Below are 12,065 nucleotides of genomic sequence, written 5' to 3' on the forward strand. Positions count from 1 at the left end.
ATTGTCTCGATATGTGTTATTATAATTTGAAAGATTGTGTATACTCAGGAAAGTTTATTAAGGTTCTTACTTTGCCACTACATAAAGGCGACCGGAACATGTTCGAAGATGAATGAAGTCACTAGACTTCCCATCTCATCTACAATTGGTAAGATGTTAATTTCAATGTAGTTTCTTTAAAATTTTCATAGTCAATCCTCCTTGAAAGGTTTTTCTATTCCTAACCTAGGGTTCTCATTCTTCCCTTTCAAGTGGGTGACTTATCGATGACATACTCCTTTTTCAGGTAAGCTCATCACTATCCTGTTTCTGAACGGAGTTTTCTTTTGTCGAACCATCGGTTGACTCTAGAATTAGAACTAACCTTAAACTCTGATGGCTTGCAGGTACGCTGTCCTCCAGATAATTCGAGTTCAAGCTTTTGACTTTTAGGTTTTCCAGAAGCTCACATTATTGCCACTGCCTTTCAAGTTGGAACTAGCCTTTGTCGTAGGTTAAAGGAGGTCATTTGTTTTTCTTTTGTAAATGAAGGGTTTTAGTATCAGAACATGGCTTTCAGTGGTTCTCTTAGGTTTTGAATGCAAACTTCCACTGTGGACCTATAGCTGTTACAAGATGAAAGGGCTATTGAGCTGGTCCTTTATGTTTTAAGTCGATATGTAATAATTGTTTCAAACCCTAATGGTATTGCCGATGCTCGGCTGTTGAGGTTTATTTCAATACTTGTTTACTGCTTTTTTGTTCACCGAAATAATTTATTTGTGTTTGTATGGGGTGTGCGAGCAACCTAGGCAGAAAACGCCTGGTTCATGTGCATACCCTGGGGATATGATCATTAGAGGTGAGCTATGGTGACTTGGAATCAAGGCTCGCATTTGATTGTTAGTTTTTTTTTATTTACATATGCATAAAGACTTTTGAGATGATGACTCTCGGCCGACTGGGTAGCTACTATGTCGGAAAGCTATTTTATTGTTTTCTATTGGGTTCCGATGTTTTTGATTTAAAACTGGTATAATGCATCAAGAATTTGATTCTCTCATTTTCTCTTTGAATTTATAATGGTAAATGCTTATCAGGACCAATGCATTCTTAATAGTATTTTACATATTTTCTCATTCTACATCGAATATTAGTTTCTACTTTAATGTCAAATTGTTAAAATAATTTGTTATACTGTTAATGAGTTTGTCTCCTGTGGAATTCTTCAGAACATTCAAACAGTTAAAGGTAGCACATTATCATAATTACTTTCCTGTGTGTTATTTATTAGCAATTGCAATAGCATATTGTTTTTCTATTTAACAGATATAAATAGTTTTTCCAGTATTAGCAACTACAGTAGCGTATTAATAGATATGAATTAATTTTGCATGAAATAGCAATTACAGTTCAACAATTGTTCTGGTAATAAATTCTCAAACATATTCTCTTAATTAACTTGAAAGAACAGATACGAATGACTATTGTATGTAATAACATTTACAGTTTAACATTAGGTCCATTAAGAAGTTTACTACCTCAGTTTAACAGTTAACCTGTGAAAAACAATATTTTCGAAAGGTCTCTCCTCCCAGCCACGAGTCTGGCAATCACGTCCAGACTCTCCCCCGAGCACCTTCTATCTTTCCCATGTTAGATCTAATCCAGATGCAGTCAGTACTTAAGGCCTCGGGACTATGGTCCAGCCTCCAAACTGTACTCTTGTTGACTGTCTTGAGCAAGTTTTTCCCACTGGTTTATTCCACCCAGCTCCAGGAGCCCTTTTTGCTCTGTGCCCCTCTCTATATTACCTTTCTCAGGCAGAGGGTAACCACTTCTTGGCAACTATTCTTTTAAATGAACAAACAATTTTATTTAAAGTATTACCACCTATAATTTAGGTAATTATCACATGTGTTTCTTGGTTCCTTCCAATAACAGTTCATAATCCTTATCAAGCTAAATAACATTTAAAAATATTCTTTTAGTAAAACAAACATAATAATCTTCATGTAACTTATGCAACTTGGGGGTGTTACATCTCCCCCCCGTGTAGAACACCGTCCCTGGTGTTCTCTTCCTCCTCAGAAAATAATGCGGGATAAGCCTTTCGCATGAATTCCTCCTCTTCCCAAGTAGCCTCTTTTGGGATAAAGTGCTTCCATTTCACTTTAACCTAGGTGATGGTTCGCTTCTGTAAGTTGGTTTCCCGTTAATCGAGAATATGAATAGGTTCGACCAGGAACTCTCCTTCCGGTTCGACCTGCAACATAAAACGATTCTCAATTACTCACACACACACACATACACACATATATAATGTATATGTATATATACATATATATGTCTAGTTCTTTCCCCTGAACCGCTTTACTTGAATATTTTCCCAATCAATAATGTGTTCAGGGTTATACACATATTTCTTTAGTAAGGATACATGAAATACATTGTGGACCTGAATGTGGCTTGGTAGTGCTAGCTTATAGGCCACTGGTCCAATTATTTCCAAGACCTGAAATGGTCCGCAGTATCGAGGCGCTAATTTGGCACAACCCCGCCACTGCAGGGAACTTTTCCGAGGCTTCACCCTCAGGTAGACATGATCTCCTGGTTGGAATTCCCTGTAAGTCCTTTTTTTATCTGCATACATCTTCTGTCTATCTTGAGCTACCCTTAAGTTTTGTTAGACCTTCTTAACAACCTCATCCATTTCTGCTAGCATGTCAAGACCTAGTGCTAGCTTATTTACTGGGTTATTCCAGTCTATGGGTACTCTGCACTTTCTTCTGTACAACACCTCGAAAGGGCTCATGCCTAGTGATTCGTGATGTCCGTTATTATATGCAAATTCCACCAGATGGAGGTAGTCCTCCCACTTATGTGGTTGTTGCATCACGAACATGTGTAGCATGTCTTCTAATACCTGATTTACTCATTCAGTCTGTCCATCCATTTGAGGATGGTAGGAAGTACTAAACTGGACTTGAGTACCTAGTCCTGCAAAAAGAGTCTTCTAGAAGGTGGATGTGAATTTTACATCTCTATCCGAAATCACTACCTTGGGTATCCCATGCAAGCGAAATATTTCCTTCATGAATATTTCTGTGATTTCCATTATTTTGAAAGTGGATTTCATAGGTATGAAATGGGTTGTTTTACTCAACTTGTCTACCACAACCATAATAGAATCATGTTGCTTCCTTGTGCGGGGTAAACCAGTAATGAAATCTAAGGATATAGTCTCCCATTTCCATTCCGGAATGGGTAATGGATGTAACAATCCAGCGGGATGCTGATGTTCTATTTTAACCAGTTGACACTCCAAACACTTGGACAAGTATTTTGCAATATCTTTCCTCAATCCAGGCCAAAAATACCCCCTCTTAATGGCTGAAAACATTTTCTGATAGCCTGGGTGACCAGCACAAGGTTTTTTATGAAACTCATCTAATATCAACAATTTAATCGAGGTCTGATTTGGAATATAAATTCTATTTTTAAAAGTGAGAAGATTATCAAAATTTATTCCAAATTATGATTTTTCCTCCTTACATAGAGCTTCTTTTGTTTGTTTCCAGAGGAAGGTATATTTCAGATCCTTATTAGCTTCCTCCTTAATGACTTCTGGAATATTTGAGGTTTCTTGGCTCATTCGGACCTCATAGATACAGTGCAACTTCCTGCTTAGTGCGTCAGCCACACAATTTTCTTTTCCCTTTAAATGTTTCATTTCAAAGTCGAATTCGCTTAAGAAAGCTGTCCATCTGGCCTGTTAGGCATTTAGGATAGATTGGTTGAGGAAATTGGTAAGGCTGCTATGATCGGTAAGCAGCAAAAATTTCTTCCCCAACAGGTAATGCCTCCACATTTTAAGTGCATGCACTATTGCTGTCAATTCAAGGTCGTAAGTTGAATATCACTGCTCGTACTCCTTCAACTTTCGAGATTCATAAGAGATCACCTTACCCTCCTGCATCAACACCCCACCAACACCTTCCTTGCTTGCATCTGTGCAAACTACAAAGGACTTTTCCGGATCTGCTACTTTTAGTACTGGAGTGGTAGTAAGCAGATGCTTTAATTTTTCAAAGCTTTGCTGACAAGTTGTTGTCCATTAAAAAGCACGTCCCTTTTTCTGCAAAGATGTCATGGGAAAAGTGATCTTTGAAAACCCCTCAATGAATCTTCGATAATATCCATCTAATCCAAAGAATGATCTAATATTAGCAACATTCTTAGGGGTTGTCCATTCCATGATTGTTTTGATCTTTTCTAGGTCTACGGTAATGCCTTCTGCGGATATGACGTGACCCAAATATTGAATTTGACCTTTGAATAAGTCACACTTGCTGAACTTGGCATACAACTGGTTTTCCCTTAATGTCTGCAACACTATTCTCAAGTGTTCTTTGTGTTCCTCCTAGTTCATCAAATATATTAGGATATCATCTATAAAAATTAACACAAACTTATCCAGATAAGGCTGAAAAATACCATGCACTAGACTCATAAAGGTGGTTGGAGCGTTTGTGAGTCCGAATGGCAATACCACAAAATCGTGATGACCATAACGAGTACGGAAGGTAGTTTTGTAAATGTCCTCATCTTTTATTCTTATCTGGTGGTAACCAGATCGTAGATCTATTTTCGAGAATACCTTAGCTCCTTGTACCTGATCAAATAGATAATCAATATGTGGTAAAGGATACTTATTTTTGATGGTTAGTTTATTCAATTATCGATAATTGATGCATAATCTGAGGGTCCCATCCTTTTTCTGTACAAATAATATGAGAGCTCCCCAAGGGGATACACTGGGGCGAATATATTTTTTATCTAGAAGCTCCTGTAATTGCATTTTGAGCTCTGTCAATTCAGGTATGCTCATGCGATAAGGAGCTCTGGATATAGGGGCTGCACCTGGAATCAACTCAATGGTGAAGTCAATATCTTGCTTAGGTGGTAAGCCAGGAATATTTTCCAGAAAGACATCAATAAAGTCCTGAATTACAGGGATATTTTCTAGTGAGGTCATCTTATTTTTGGAGTTTGTAAACCCCACCTGCACGACGTAAATTTGACACCCTTTCCTTATGCATTTACCCAGTTGATTGGAAGTAATAGGGCGAAGCTTGGTGTTGGTTTTTATTCCTTGTAGCTCCTTCCTTTGACCTGATTCTGAAACAAAACTTACAGTTTTATGTTTACAGTCTACCAGAGACCAACATTTTTCCAACCAGTCCATGCCTATTAGTATGTCATAAGAGCCCAAAGGTAATATATTAAGATCAACATAAATGGGTTGTCCAGAAATGGTTATGGGACAACGTTCTGTCTTGGCATTAACTTTCCTCTTGGTGCCAGTGGCTAGTTGTACCAGCCAAGGTTTTGAAAATTTCCTGCTTACTAACTGACATTTTTCAACCACTTTAGGACTGACATAGCTTAAACTAGAACCTATATCAAATAAAATAGAGACAGGTGATGAGCCCCAAAAATGGGTAACTATATGGGCTCACTCTTCCTATTATTTTCATTCAATCCACCATTCTCAATAGTTTTTTGCATGTTTTTGAATATATTTATGTTAATAGAGTGAATGGGGATAGTCACTTTGCCATGTAGTCTAATGAGTATTTATTGTAGATTTTTTGGACAATTTTGGACAAGGAATGGGAATTTATGAGCAAAATGGCAGCCAAACTCGAGGAAATAGGGATGAGGACTTATAGGAGGGGTGTCTCCTTCATTAATGACCCCTTCCTCGAATTCTTCATCAATAGCTCGGAGAAAAAATACCCACATTGATGATTCCAAGGGGTAGCTGAGCAAGTCAAGTAGGGCTGTTGTTATCTTCAGTTCTAGGAAACCAAGTTCCTTAAGTTTAGGACGACTGTTGGGAGTCCACACTTGTATAAATAACAAGGCTTCAAGCTTCAGTAGGTTAGCCATTTCATAGTATATTTTCGTACTTTTGTGCAGCTTTGTACTCAGCTCATTCTCGAGCTCTTTTTAATGACAGTTTTGTGATGTAACTGCTATTTTTTGATAAATGAAGATGAACCAAGTTTTGAACCAGCACTGATCTTTTCTAGAGGGTTGAAGCTCTTGGGTTAGGACCCAACCCAAGCTGTGCAATACCTCCTTTGTGCAATTATATGCTTTTGCTTGCATTCATGAGATAATTTCTGTTGTTTAGGTTAACCTTGCTTTGTTAAATTAGGTTGCTTTTGATGGTTAAAATAGTTGTTTTTGCTTCAAGTTGCTTAAGTAGTTTGCTGCAGTGACAAAAAAAGGTCCAAAAAGGTCAACAGTAGGTCTTGATCTCCTCTCTCCCTCCTTGGGACCATGATTTGAGGTCAAGGCACTACTGCTGCCACCAAAAACACAATTTTTGCTCTTCCAATGCAACTGCTAGTCTGATATTTCGAGTTGGGGAAGTTGATATTAGTTTGGATTCACATGCTTAGATCATTTTCTATTCATTTACCATGGTTTTCTCACATTCTTCTCTGGTCATAAGATATTGTTCAACATTTCTTTGGTTTTAGGTCAAAAATTAGGTTAAGATAGACAAAACTCTGTTTTCAGTTCTTTCTATGGTCAATTTTGCTAAGTGAATGTGCAGATCTATTATAGGAAATCTCAGCTCACCATCCCTCCATAAAATAGCTAGCACCAACTCACTTCTCCAAGATTTCCCCACTCATTCGCCACATTTCGCAAATCTGCTCTAATTTCTACGTTTTTTCACAAAGTTGCTTTCTTGCCCTTTGAACAAATCAAACTATCTCCTTCATTCCTGATCTTCATTGACAAGTTCTAGACCCCTCAACACCTTCATCCAGTCTTCATTTCCATTTTCCAATCATTTTTCCACCTTCAAACCTCCAAAAGCCTTTCGCCTCCTCCTGTAGATCCTCCTGTAGAACCTCCTGTAGAATTTCTTGCGAGTGATTTTTCGAAGTTTGATCACAATGGAAGTATCCAGAAGGATACTAGGGACTTCTTAGGACCCCTCCACATCTTCCTCACCTTCTACAAAAGCCAACTCCATCTTCCTTTGCCACCAAACCTTTGCACAGTCACAACTAGTCAAACCACAAGCATAATAACTCCACATAAAAATATTCAAAAGTACAAAAAGATGAGTTCTTCTCATTTCTTTTTAGAAGTAGCTTGAATAAATGAAATTTAACTTTTCATTAGTCAGTGGCACCCATTTCATTAGTTTCCATCTCTTTTCTTACAAACGTAGGGTTAGTGGGTAAACTAGGGTATGCTAGGGTTTGCTAGGGTTTGCATTTCCTTTCAGTTTTCCTTCTCTTTATGCAAGTAGAATAGCCCCTGTAGAGTTAGTTTCCTTTCATCATATTTAAAGCTTCTTTTGAGAAATCATATAAGTTGGCTTAAGCTCCTAGCGAACTTGTGCCAGCTGATCAAGTGACAGTCTGCAGTAAGAGCTATTACTTGTGCATACAACACCGTTGCTTCCAAGTTTGTTACGAACTACCAAGTTGATAAAAGTAAAGAAGGAAGCCCCAGGAGTTGCAGCATTATTGCTGCAATATTGGAGCTCACCACTCTTTTTGGCACCATTGCCAGAGAAGCATCAAAGTATTTTGTGATTACTGCTTTTCTTCTATTTTCTACGGCAACATTTTGCTAAGTAGATTGATTTCAACAAAAGTAGAGTAGTTGTTTCATTTCAATTCTGCAAAAGTAGATTAGACATTTCCTTCTTTCATCTCAATTCTGCAATTTCATTTCAACAAGCGTAGATTAGACATTTCCTACTTTCATTTCAATTCTGCAATTTCATTTCAGCAAGCATAGATTAGACATTTCCTGCTTTCATTTCAATTCTGCAATTTCATTTCAGCAAAGTAGATTAGTCATCTCCTACTTTCATTTCAATTCTGCAATTTCCATTTTAGCAAGGTTTATTTCAGTTACTTGCCATTTGTTGTTCAATCCATTTTAGTTTTGCAGGTACAAGCAGAAAAAAACAAAAATCACCCAAAAAAGAGATTTCCTTTCATGTCTCGTAGGAATAGAGACAATTCAAGAAAATTCTTACCCAACAATCCCACCACATCACTGAGTCACCCTTCTCTCTTCTTTGGTGGAATTGATCCAGAAGAACCTATAGGTGAACCTCCAGAGATATATGAAGATCCTATAACAGAAGAAGAGCAAGAAACCATTCCTCCTGAGACCATGGCTGAAAACAGAAATGTTAGAGGGAATGGGGAGAGAATAGATGGTTCCTTTTCTATCCGAGAGACCAATGGGGACACAAAAATGAAAAACATAAGTCCTTCAGCCTTACCTCACTTCCATGGATTGACTACCGAATATCCTGATACCTTCTTGTTTGAATTTGTTGTTCTCTGTCAAACCTATGACTATGCAGAGGACGAGCAGAAGTTGAAACTGTTTCCTTCTACCCTCAAGGATGCAGCATTACACTGGTTCATGGGGCTACCTGGAAACAATATCAAAACTTAGGCTCAGATGCAACAAGCCTTTAACAACAAATACCGAGACTACTATAGGTCAAAGGATACCAAGGAAGAAATCTTCCGAATGACCATGGGAAGTGACGAATCCCTAGAAGACTATGAAGAGAGGTTTCAACTCAGTTATAAAAAGGCCAGGTGCAAACTTGACCCTGAATCTCTGAAGTTGGTTCTGCTCAGAGGAGTCCCTGAAGACCTTCTAGATAACCTTCATTTACTGGCTAGGGGAGACATCTACCAACTACCTTATGATGATATAAAGACTGTGTTTAGAAACCATTCCAAGTCAGCTAGAAAGAGAGGTAGGGGAAGTCAACCTTTAGCCACCACATCCTCATCTAGTTCATCCCTTAGAAACGAACTTGAGAATCGGCTATAAGATTTCAAGAGCGAGGTGAGGCAGACTCTTGCCATGAAAATGGATACCTTGCATATCAAAAGGAAACAAGAGGAAGCCGAGAGGGTTTTGGCCATCTTTTGTCCCAGGTGCACTAGAAAGCATCCTAGGAACGAATGTCCATTGCACTCTATAGAAGTGTGTTTAGTCTGTGAATAAGACCATCCTACAAATCAGTGTCCTTCCTTGCCCGGAATTAAAGTTGCATATCAGGGGGCTGAAGGAGCCACTGAACCACTCTATTTCATGAACCAAAGGAGGCCACATGGACCCAGACCTCACTAGCAGGGAATGCGAGGGACATCCTAGAACTATTACAACCCCAATCAAGCCACTTCCATGCCTTCTTGGGGTTCCCCTGCTCATCCTTCCTAGTCCACATCCCCTCCTTGGTCATATCCCCCTCAATTCCAAGCTCTTCCATTTGCTCATTCATTTCACCCTTATGCTCAGCCACAGCCTCAGTGGAATGCACCTCATCAGGGGTGGAAGCCCTAGTACAACTCTCCTCCCACTCTTTTGCCTCCACCACCTACTCAACCACAACCATTGCCTCCTGCTCCACCAAGACAACCCCAAATACCTTCTCAACCGAACCCGAACCCCAACAACAGACAGGCCCAACAGGTATATAGTGGAGAAACATCATGCCCAACCTATGCTGTGGAGATTTAGGAGATTAACCTATGATCTGGGAAGGTTCTCCCAGATAGCCAACCTCCTCCTAAGGAGGATGAGGAAGAAAAATAGGAAAGTGAACCAAAATTCACTCCACCCTTTCCTGAGAGATTAACTAGAACCACACAACCGACCCCAGAAGAAACTGAACTTCTGGGAGAATTGAAACAGTTATGTGTAAAGATACCGCTTCTCCAAGCCATAAAGGATGTGCCTATATACAACAATATGATCAAGTAGAAGTGATCCAGGCACCGAGGCAGGCACGAGAGAGATGCCCCAACTATCAATGTCATAGGACAACTGTCCGACCTAATGTTGGGGCAGGTAATTTGTCTGAAATATCTAGACCCTGGGAGTCCTGTAGTCGATGTCCACATCAATGGCACCATAATCCCCCATACCTTGATTGATCTAGGGGATTCCATTAATGTGATGACCAAGGACACTATGCTCAAAATCAACCTTCAGGGTTCCCTGAGAAAGACCTCAAAAGTACTGCAGTTACCAGACCACTCCACCGTGACCCCTGAGGGGATTGTGGAAGAAGTAATGGTCTCTATTGATTCTTGGGAATACCGTGCTGATTTCCTTGTTCTCTAGCCAAAGGCAAAGCTCACTGGGTATCCTCTCATCCTAGGAAGGCCTTAGTTGGCTACTGCAATGCCTACATTAGATGTCGAGTTGGGAACATGACAATCAAGAACGGGAATATGTCCAAACAGTTAGTCCTCTATCCTCTTGCCCAACCTTTGCTAAAACATGATTTACCTCTCTGGTTGGAGGAGGAAGATGAGGATGAAGTCTATTCCACACCATTGTGTACAGTAGAGGCTACCATGGGGGGTCCACAAACCGAGGATGATCTTATTGAGAACTTGATTCAAAATCCAACCCTCAGTGTGTTGCGATTAGAAGAGCTGGTGGAAGAAACCCAAGCCAATCCTTTAGTTGATCTCTGTGTGGCTGATCTGACCTCTCTCTCAGTTAAAAATGTGGAATTCGACCCAGAAAAAACCTTGAAGATCAACTCATCCCTATCCACCTCTTAGGAGAAATAATTGTGTAGCTTATTGAAAAATCACTTGGATGCTTTTGCTTGGAGCTATAAGGAGATGAAGGGAGTCCACTCTTCAGTCTGCACTCATCACATTTACATTAAAGAAGACTGTAAACCAGTAAGGCAGCCTCAAAGGAGGATGAATCCAACCCTTAAGGACATTGTCAAAGAAGAACTGCAAAAGTTGTTGGATGCAAGATTCATTTACCCCATCTCTGACAGCGAATGGGTTTCTCCTTTGGTGCTAGTGCCAAAGAAAAACAGGAAGTGGAGAATCTGTGTAGATTATCGGGAACTAAACAAGGCCACCAAGAAGGACCATTTCCCTTTGCCTTTCATAGATCAAGTGTTAGATGGCCTGGCAGGGAAGAAGTTATTCTCCTTCCTAGATGGGATTAGCGGGTACAACTAGATCCAAATCAGCGCGGAAGACCAAGCTAAGACCACTTTCACTTGTGCTTGGGGTACTTTTTCATACCAGGTCCTTCTTTTTGGGTTGTGAAATTCTCCCGCCACTTTCCAAAGAGCAGTACTGAGCATATTTGCTGAACTGGTTCATGACTCAGTGGAAATCTATATGGATGACTTTACCCCTTATGGTTCTAACTTCCAGGAAGCTTTGACTAACCTGGGAAAAGTTTTAGCCAAGTGTATTGAAATGAACCTGTCCCTTAGCCCTAAAAAATGTGAATTCCTGATGACTGAAGGGACTGTGGTAGGTCATACAATTTCTCAGCAAGGATTACAGGTGGATCCCAACAAGATTGCTATCATCCAAAGGGTTCCACCTCCTCAAATCGTAAGAGATGTTCAGAGTTTTCTAGGCTTAGCAGCGTATTATAGAAGATTCATTAAGGATTTTAGTAAGCTAGCCTCTCCATTGTTTGGTCTTTTGGAAAAAGATGTTGAGTTCATATGGACTGACAACTGTCAAGAGGCTCTGGATGCCTTGAAAGGTAAACTGGTAATTGCCCCAATTTTGAGAGGTCCAAACTGGGCCCTACCTTTCCACATTCACACAGATGCCTCAAACAAAGCGATAGGAGCAGCATTAGGGCAAGTTGAGGAGAAGCTGCCTTATGCCATATACTTTGTCAGTAAAAACCTATCCAAGGCAGAACTAAACTACACTGTAACTGAAAAGGAGCTCCTAGCTGTAGTCCATTCCCTAAATAAGTTCAGACACTACATCACCGGCTATCAAACATTCATACACACTGATCATGCTGCAATTAGGTATTTGATGAATAAACTAGATGTAAATGCTTGTATCATTAGATGGTTACTTTTGTTGCAGCAATTTGATTTGACCATTGTTGATAAGTTGGGTATGGAAAATGTTGTTGCTGATTTTCTGTCTAGACTAGATCTACCTGTAGGTGAAGAAGGAATGGCGGATGATAAAATGCCAGATGAACACCTATTT

The sequence above is a fragment of the Pinus tabuliformis genome, chromosome 7, assembly GCF_031772625.1.
Source record: "Pinus tabuliformis cultivar Carrire ecotype Pingquan chromosome 7, CPIR1, whole genome shotgun sequence".
Taxonomy (NCBI): domain Eukaryota; kingdom Viridiplantae; phylum Streptophyta; class Pinopsida; order Pinales; family Pinaceae; genus Pinus; species Pinus tabuliformis.